The sequence below is a fragment of the Otolemur garnettii genome, unplaced genomic scaffold, assembly GCF_000181295.1.
Source record: "Otolemur garnettii isolate 467f Iridium unplaced genomic scaffold, OtoGar3 scaffold00018, whole genome shotgun sequence".
Taxonomy (NCBI): Eukaryota; Metazoa; Chordata; class Mammalia; order Primates; family Galagidae; genus Otolemur; species Otolemur garnettii.
Window position 1 is genome coordinate 22,515,988 of NW_003852413.1, and position 9,278 is coordinate 22,525,265.

Sequence of the window (9,278 nt, forward strand, 5' to 3'; positions counted from 1 at the left end):
ATAGGGAAAATGGGAAATTGTAGCTAAACGTACTTTTCTTTACAAAATATTAATTACAAAATCTTACAAAATATTTCTCTACATGTTGACACATAAATATAAAAAATATAAAATAAAATATAATATAAAATATGAGTTTATTTATTTATTTTTGAGACAGAGTCTTAAGCTGTTGCCCTGGGTAGAGTGCCGCGGGGGCACAGCTCACAGCAACCTCAAACTCTTGGGCTTAAGCCATTCTCTCGCGTCAGCCTCCCAAGTAGCTGGGACTACAGGCGCCTGCAATGACGCCCGGCTAGTTTTTGGTTGCAGTTGTTGTTTGGCAGGCCTGGGCTGGATTTGAATCCGCCAGCTCCGGTGTATGCGGCTGGCACCTTCGCCGCTGAGCTACAGGCGCCGAGCCAAAAATATGAGTTTATTAATTTTTCCTATGTAAAAAGAAGACGACATTTGGAACACCCTGTAATATTTACAAAATAAGTGTAGGATTTTAAAAAAAATATGTGTAGAATTTAAGAATTAAGATGCAACAAACACCTGTGACTCCACCACCCAATTTTAGACGTGTGACATGTGCCTTCCACCTCTGGCCCACAGTGTAACCGGTAGCCAGGATTTGGGGTGCTTTTCTTCTTCTTTTTTTTTAAATTTGAGATTCATATGAGGGTACATATAATTAGGTTACATTGTTTGCATTTGTAAGGTAAAGTCCAAGTTGTAGTTGTGTCCTGCAACCCGGGAGTGTGCCATCCATATACTCTGCTTTTCTTTACAGAAACCCCAGCGGTTCTCACCCGACTAGGCGAGCTCCGGCGTTACCCGGCACCCAGAGGAGCGGCTCAGTGCTGCCCTCTGGGGGCGAGGGACGCTGGCTTCGTTCTCTCGGCTTGGCTGCAGCCAGGGTGAGAGGGAGACCACCCCGCTCGCCTAGGTGAGCCTTCGAGGAGGTGGAGGCAGTCACTGTGCACACGGACATGCAGGACGCGCGTGGACACAGATCCGCTACGGGCGTGCATAGACTCTTCCAGCGTTCGTTCGTGATCCTGTGTGGGACCCTTTAATAGCAGCCGCTATCCCTAAGGAGTGCGCCGCAGGAAGGGGTGGTCCCCACGTGGTGGAGCTGGCCCTGCTCGGACCCTCAGACTTGGGCTGGATGGAAAGGAGGGCTTTGGGACCCTCAGATTAATAGACGGACAGGAAGAGGGGGGCGGCCAGGAGGAAAGAACTGAGGGCGGGGGCCATGACGTCACGCGCAGGCCAGCTCTGCAGGGCCTGGAGGACGGGGAGGGACACATGGCCCACCCATGATGGTCTGTGAGGGTCGCGGGCCTAGAGAGGGAGGAGCCAGGCCTGGAGCCAGGTTTGCAGAGCCTAGGAGGATGGGTCTGCTGGTCCCTGCGTCCCGCCCCCGCCCGGGCTCCTCCCGGGACTGCCGCAGCGGCGCGACCCTGGCGGCCAGCAGAGGGCGCTCCCGTCACAGAGTTGAGCCTCTGGCGGCCGGAGCGTGTCCATGTTTAACGCGGCGTCAGTCTGGGAAAGCGGCGGGGCGTGGAGTCCCCGTGGGAACCACTGGGTCTTGTTTTGGCGGCCACCAAGCATCGAGATGAGAAGAGACGGGCTTGGGAGGTGGGACCCCCACGGCGTCCGGTTCTTCCCCTTCCGCGGCTCCCTGATTGGGCATCTGTCTGGGCAATGTTTCCATCCTTTTGTCCCTGAGCGGTGGCCTTGAAGTCACACCCCAGGAATGTGACTTCCCTCCATCCCTAACTTGCCCTGGAGGTCTTCCCCTGGGCCTCAGGGTCGGTCAGGGCCAGCGGCCTTTCCACAAAATTCCCCATGTTCTCAGCCGGGTTCTGCCTCCCGCGCCTCCCCTGGCCTCTAGGAGGAGGACGCCTCAGCCAAAGGCTGCAGGCTTCTTGCGGGGGGCGGGGGCGGGGGCGGGGGAGGGGAAGCGGGTGGCTGTGCCAGGTGTGGCAGCCTCCATCTACTACTGGGGGCGGGATTAGGGAGGAGAAGGTGCCTGCACAGTAACCCTCCTTTCATCTCCTGACACCATCTCCACCTGGGCAGAGGCATCTTGAGCTCAAGTCATTCGTTTGTTAACTTATTCATTCATTTCTACAGTTACTGGGAACTGTTTGCTATGGTCCATTTCTGGCCACAGACAAAGAGGAAGCAGAGTCCCATCCCATGTCTAGAGGAGGAGACAGTTACACAGGCAGGTGGGACAGCATGAGATGACATTCCTACATGCTCTGAGTGAGGTGATGGGCTGTTTTCCTTCTGGCTTCTCCATCCTACCCAGTGGCACCATCACCTGCTCACCTGTTTTGTCCAGAAAATGCAGCCTCATCCTGCTGCCTTCCCCACACTGCTGTTGGCCACAGTGTCCTGTCCTCAACCCCCATCTCTCTCCTGGGCTCAGGGTGGCTCTGTCCCCTTCACACTGTAACCAAAGTGAGCACCTTCTTTAAACTACCTGATGCCCACACACAGAAAAGGAGGGATAATACCTGTTCGGAAAAGACCCCATAGAACAAAGTTGGAAAACCAAAGAGCAATAAGGAAAACACATTCACACCATCTGTAGCAAACCCTCATTCCCAAGTTTATGAAAAGCTCACGTAAGTCTGTAAAGACAGGACCCCAGAGAAAAATAAGCCAAGGGTAGGAAAAGCCAGTTCATAAGAAACAGGGAGGAAAACAGGAAGAGGACAATAAATACAGAGAAGGATGTAGTCTTCATCTGTTTTGTGTTGCTCACACGGAAATACCCGGGACTGCATAGTTTCTAAAGAATGGAGATTTATTTCTTGCAGTACTGGAGCCTGGGAAGTCCAAGGCTGAGGGGCCCAGATCTATTGAGGACCTTTGTGCTGTGTCATCCCATAGCAGAAGGCTGAAAGGCAAGAAAGAGTGCACGAGAAAGAAAGGGAAGGGAAGGGACAAGAAGGGGGCCGAACCCTTCCTTTATTCAGAGACCTGCTCCTGAGATAACAGCATAATCCATTCATCAGGGCAGAGCCCTCATGAGCTAAGCACCTCTTAAAGGTTCTACCTCCCAACACGGCTGCGTGGGGGATTACCTTTCCAACACATGACCTTTGGGGACACATTCAAATGCTAGCAGATGTTCAGTTTCACTCATAATTAATGACATGTTAAAAGAGGCCTTTTTTAACTATTGGGAAAGACAAAAAAAGGAAAATAATAACAAATTTTGCTGGTAGAAGTATTGGGGGATGAAGAGTGGGAACTATTCTCTCATTCATGGTTAGTGAAAATTTGTAGACTTTTTTTTGAGTCTCACCCTGTTGCCCTGGGTAGAGTGCTGTGGCATCTTAGCTCACAGCAACCTCAAACTCTTGGGCTTAAGCAATCCTCTTGCCTCAGCCTCCTGAGTAGCTTGGGACTACAGGTACCTGGCACAACACCAGGCTAGTTTTTCTATCTTGCCTGGTTGAAAATTTGTAGAACTTTTCAAGGAGACTTTTTTTTTTAATTGCTGAAAATTTCAAATATACACAAAAGTAGAGAGAGTTAGCAAAACGAACTCCTGCGCACTGGTTGCCCAGTTTTGATAATTGTCAGCATGCTGCCATTCTGGTTTCTTCTCTGGTCTCAAGCAAGCTTTTGTGGGGGAGGTGAGAGTATTTAAAGCCAACTCCAGATACCATTTGATATTACTCTGGAAGAAGATTTGGAAATAGCTATCAAAGTAAAAAATGGGTTTGCCCTCCAACCCGGTAATCCCACCGCTAAAACTTCCTTGAGGATATATTTGCAAAAGTTCACTATGCTGTATGTTCAGGGAGTTTTATTAAGCTATTGTTTATAAAAGCAAGAAACGTAGAGACCAGAGAGGTGGTCGGTAGGTCAGAGTAAATAAGTTTATGGGTAGGGCTGGGAGCGGTGGCTCATGCCTATAATCCTGGCACTCTGGGAGGCCAAGGTGAGAGGATTGTTTGAGCTAGGAGTTCAAGACCAGCCTGAGCAAGAACGAGACCCTGTCTCTACTAAAAATAGAAAAATTAGCCAGGTGTGGTGGTGCATGCTTGTAGTCCCAGGCACTTGGGGGGCTGAGGCAGGAGAATTGCTTGAGCTCTGTTTGAGGCTGCAGTGAGCTATGACGATGCCGCTGCAGGCTAGCTGGGGTGACAGAGAAACAGAAGGACAGAGTGAGACCCCAGCTCAAAAACAAGTAAACAAACAACACCCTCATGGGCATGCTGAATTGAAAAGAATGAGGCGGCGCTCTAGGAGATATTATTCTCTGGAAAACAAAGACATTGGAGACTTTGACACTACCCCTTTTGGTTAACTAAAATCTGTTGTGATCTGAGAATAGAGGGGCAGCATGATGGCCTGAGAGTCCTTCTACTTAGGGACTTTTCCCGACTGCCTGGGGTCTGGCAGACAAAGGCAGAGAAGGCACTGTGAAATTTACACACACACACACACACACACATTCTCTATTTTGACCGGGAGAGACAACAACTATCAGCCCCTCCCGAGGCGAACAGGCAACACTCTGGCCTGATGTTCAAGGCATTTTTATTAGGGGCTTGGGGGGCATGCACACATTAGGCTAAAAGTGAGAGGGTAAGAGTTTCATGTTTCAATTAAACAGGCAGTTCTCTGGTCGAGGAAGAGAGCTGTCAGGCTGAAGGACAGGGGAGCACTAAACTACAGATCAAAGAATATGTGGGGTTGGATTTAATGAGGGAAAGTTCCAGCCTACAGGTTAGATAGCTACAGCTGCAGGGTGGTTATCTGTTGATTTCTAGCTTTATTTAGGTCTCATCACTGAGCTGCTGATCTCTATCTAGACATTTCCCAGACTGTTTTCTCATCTACTCTACTGGACATTCCAAGCCTCCCTTCTCACCTTAGGTGTGCATCACAGCTGGGGGGTGGGGGTGGGGCTGACACTCAAGGCCATAACCCACATGAAATATAGGGGGGATGCCAGCATACTCTAGCTTCCACCCACAAAAATCTATGTAAACAGACATATTAAAAACAAAACAGTGCTTTAAAAGCATATTAAAGGCAAAGCAGTGCTTTGATGACTCTGTTGTTACAAGATAAAGTCCAGACTCTTTGCAGACTTTCATGGTAGTCTTCCTTTCTAATCTTTGTCCCAGTCATGTCCCCCACTTTATGTCCTTTGAATTGGCCCAGAGAGTCCCCAAAATGGGTTCCCAGAAACTCTAGCTCCACCGGTCCTCCTGAAAGTGGCTCCATGTTCAAATGAGTCCGGGAAGCGCCGAGCACTGTGGAGAGTCCCAAGGTGCATAGCTCGCTAAAGGCTCTGGGAAGTCTGCGGTGAAACAAGCAAACAAAAACTGTTTTTGAAGGATGTGTCTTGCTCTGGCTCTCAAAGCACCAGCTCTGGTACACAGGGATGAGCGGCTCCACTCTGAAGGGTCAGCCCTGCCCTTTTCTGGCCCTGTGTAGCAGCACTTTCCCCCGCGATCGCTCTGTCCTGGCCATGGAGATGGCCCTTCTTTCTGTTTCCAGAAAAGGAATATCTTGGTCCAGCCTCAGGGCTTGAAGTGTTCATCCCAGTAAATGGCTGACTCCTTAATTCAGCTCATCCTTAACTGTCACTGGGCGATGGCCTTCCCTGGTCTCTGAAGCACTTATATTCCCCTTTGTGTTTCCTCAGACAATGCATTGTTCACTGTTTTTTTTTTTTTTCCTTTTTTCTTTATTTTTAGACAGAGTCTTACCCTGGGTAAGACCTGAATGTTGCCCTGGGTTGAGTGCTGTGGGGTCATCATGCTCACAGCAACCTCACGCTCTTGGGTTCAAGTGATCCCCTTTCCTCAACCTCCTGAGTAGGTGGGACTACAGGTGCCTGCCACAACATCTGGCTAGTTTTTCTATTTTTAACAGAGATGGGGGTCTCGCTCTTGCTCAGGCTGGTCTTGAATTCCTGAGCTCAGGCCATCCACCTGCCTCGGCCTCCCAGAGTGTTAGGATTACAGGTGAGAGCCACTGCATCTGGCCCACTGGTTTGTTCATTGTCCATCTCCCCTGCCGGAATGTCTGCTCTGTAAGAGCACACATGGTGTCTGTTGTGTCACCATATTCCCAGAACCTGGAGAGTGCCCAGAGTAGGTATTCAACTAGTAGCAGCTGAAGAAATGTGTTTCTTTTACTTTTTTAGAGACAATCTGACTTTGTCACCCACGGTTGAGAGCTGTGACATCACAGCTCACAGCAACCTCCAGCTCTTGGGCTTAGGTGATTCTTTTGCCTCAGCCTCCTAAGTAGCTGGGACTACAGGTACCCACCACAATGCCCGGCTATTTTTTTGTTGCAGTTTGGCTAGGGCTGGGTTCGAACCTGCCACCCTTGGAATATGGGGCTGGTGCCCTACTCACTGAGCCACGGGCGCCACCCAGAAATGTGTTTCTGTATAAGATCCAGTTTCTGAACTCTTTTTGCACCCCCTAGAACTGCTGATCTGGCTCTGAGTCTTTGGGTGTTCTCTCAGCGTACCAGGCATGTCCCCACCTCTACCTGGATGATTTTCCACCTTGTCACCTCAGCTTGGCAAAGTGCTGCCCTTACTTGGAAACCCAACTTCACTGTCCCTCCCTGTGAAACTGTCTTCAGTGGCCTGGACTGAGTGAGTCGCTCCCTCCCTGGTCCTCCCTAGGTGCTTGTACACACATACCTTTGTCACCACATAAATAACATTGTGCGGTAATGAACTCTCTGCGTCTGTCTGTCTCTCACTCACAAGCCTGCTCTCATTAAGGGCAGGGCTGGGTTGACTCAGTACTGAATTCTGAGCACCCAGCCCAACGAATGCAACGGGTGGATGCTGAATGAAATCCAATTTTGCGCTCTTACTACCTGTGTCCATTCAGAAAGCATCAGTAGGGCACCTTCTGTATACAAAGCACTGATTTAGACCTTGTATGTAGTGGATCTAGAGATGAGCAGAAAGCCACCTTCTGGCTGTAAAGAAGTATTTTCTAAGAGGGGAGCAAATCTACCTCCCATAAATTCTAACTCAAGTGAGAGTGGCTAGCACTCACGGTATTAGGATGGGCTAGAGGAGCGAGCGTATTAATTTTCTATCGCTGCTGTAACAAATTACCACACATTTAGGGGCTTAAAGTGACACACATTCATTCTCTTACAGCTCTGGAAGTTGAAAGTCCAAAATGGGTATTCTGGGGCTAAAACCAAAGTGTCAGCAGGGCTGTGCTTCTCTGAACTCTGGGGGAGACTCTGTTCCTGGTCTTTTCCACCTGCTAGAGCAAGTGTCCTCAAACTATGGCCCGCGGGCCACATGCAGCCTGCCTAGGACATTTATCCGGCCCAAAGGGTGTTTTTGCCACCGCTGCCTGTCCTGCTTAGCAGCCGACTTGTCCCGGGTCCTGCAGTCTGGCCCTCCAACGGTCTGCGGGACAGTGAACTGGTCCTGTTTAAAAAGTTTGAGGACCCCTATTCTGGAGGCTGCCATGTTCTATTGTGTTATTTCCTCCTCCGACCCTCTTCTGTTAAGGACCCTTGTGATTACACTGGGCTCACATCTACAAAGTCCTCTTTGCCCTTTAGGGTACAAATTTTCAGGTTCTTGGGATATGGATATTTTGGGGCTCCATTATTCCACCCACCACAGGCAGGAAGGGTCACCTCTCAGAGCAGGGAGCCTTTGCCTAGCCAGCTTTTGCAGTCACTGATGCTTTGTCAAAAGCTGCATTGAAGCAGAGTTGCTGTCCCAGCTACTTTTAGGTGTTAATTCATTTAATTCTCAAGAAGAGTTTGTCACAGAAGTCTAGTCCTCTCATTTTGTCCAGGGAGTGGGGGTGTGTGTGTGTGTCTGAGCTCAAGAGAAAGAAAGAGCCACAGAGTCCAGATTTGACCCCACATTCTTGGACTTGGAGTTTGGAGCTCTTTTCACAACATCACACAGTCATGATCATAGATAACACGATGCCTGGCCCTGGGGTTTGTGGTTCCATCCTAATAAAACCTTGTGAGGAAAGTGTATTAACCTGAAATATTAAACAGCAAGGCTTCCAGGGTCAGAGTCTTGAGCCTAAGGCAGAGACAGCAGGGACAACAGGGCTGCAGAAGTTTTGTGGAGGGAGGTTGCTTCTGGCCGGCTGGTTGGGGCAACTCAGCTCTGGGGATGGATGAAGCAGGTGTGATGGGGAGCAGCTAGAGGGGACTGGTGGGACAGAGTGTTCCGTGGGGCCCAGGTCTCCACAAAGGAATGTTTCTGCTTTGTCCTCCTGTTTTGCACTTGGAATGGAAGAGTGACATCTCCCTTAGTCCTCCTCCCCAGGTCCTGGTCCTCCCTCCCTGGCCCTCCTTCTCAGGTCCTCCTCCCCTGGTCCTCCTAGTCACCCTCCAGTCCTCCCTTATCGGTCGGGCAGGTGGATCATAGCGTGGTGGGCTGGGTGATCAGCTCCAGGGCAAGGAGCCAGGAGCCCCCTTCCTGTAGGCTGTACTGGGAAGAGGAGATAGCATACTCAGAGCATCCCGAGTCTCACATGGGGGAGAAGCAGCCCCCACATCAAGGAAGCTCCAATGCGAGGGGGAATACAGCTGCTGCCCTAAGTGTCTAATCTGAGGGGAGAGACAAGGCCTCTCTTTCAGTCAGTCTGGCCCCACCCACCCAGGAGAAAGCCCCGTGAGAGCATCACGGAGCAGGTGCCGCTGAGTGCCAGGCAGGGGGGAGCCACCAGCCTCCGTAGGGCGTGGGTAGAGAAGGGAGGTGGGGCTGGGTGGTGGAAAGGATTTTCTGACTTCCGGCTCCTCAGGCCTCAGGGACCCTCACCTAGTCTGCAGGGCAAAGTGGGGAGGAGGTGTAGCCCCAGCCCCGAAAGGGGAGTTCCCCAGTGTTAATGCTTTTTCTTTTCCCACCTGGTCTGTCGGGCCAAGGAAGGGGAGGGAAGGAGAAAGAGGGTGGAAGGGCAGAGGGAAGAAGTCAGGCTGGTCAGGCTTGAGTCTTCAGTGTGTGGGAAGCAGCAGGATTTCCCTTCTGAGACTTCTTCCCCACCCATTCCGGAAAGCTCCCAGTCCTCTCTCCCTCCCCTGGCCTGTCCTCCTGCCCAGGCCTCCTCCAGGGCTTTGGAACCTCTGGGTCCTTTCTTGGGAAGGGGCCGCTGGGAGCTGCTGCGGCTCAGCCTGGAAAGGCGGGGGTGTCCCTGGGTATCTGTGTCCTGTATCTTGGGTCCCTCAGGGCTGATGCCAGTCAGAGGTGTCTGGGTGAGGCAGAGGGAATGACAGGCTGAGCCGCTTGTCCC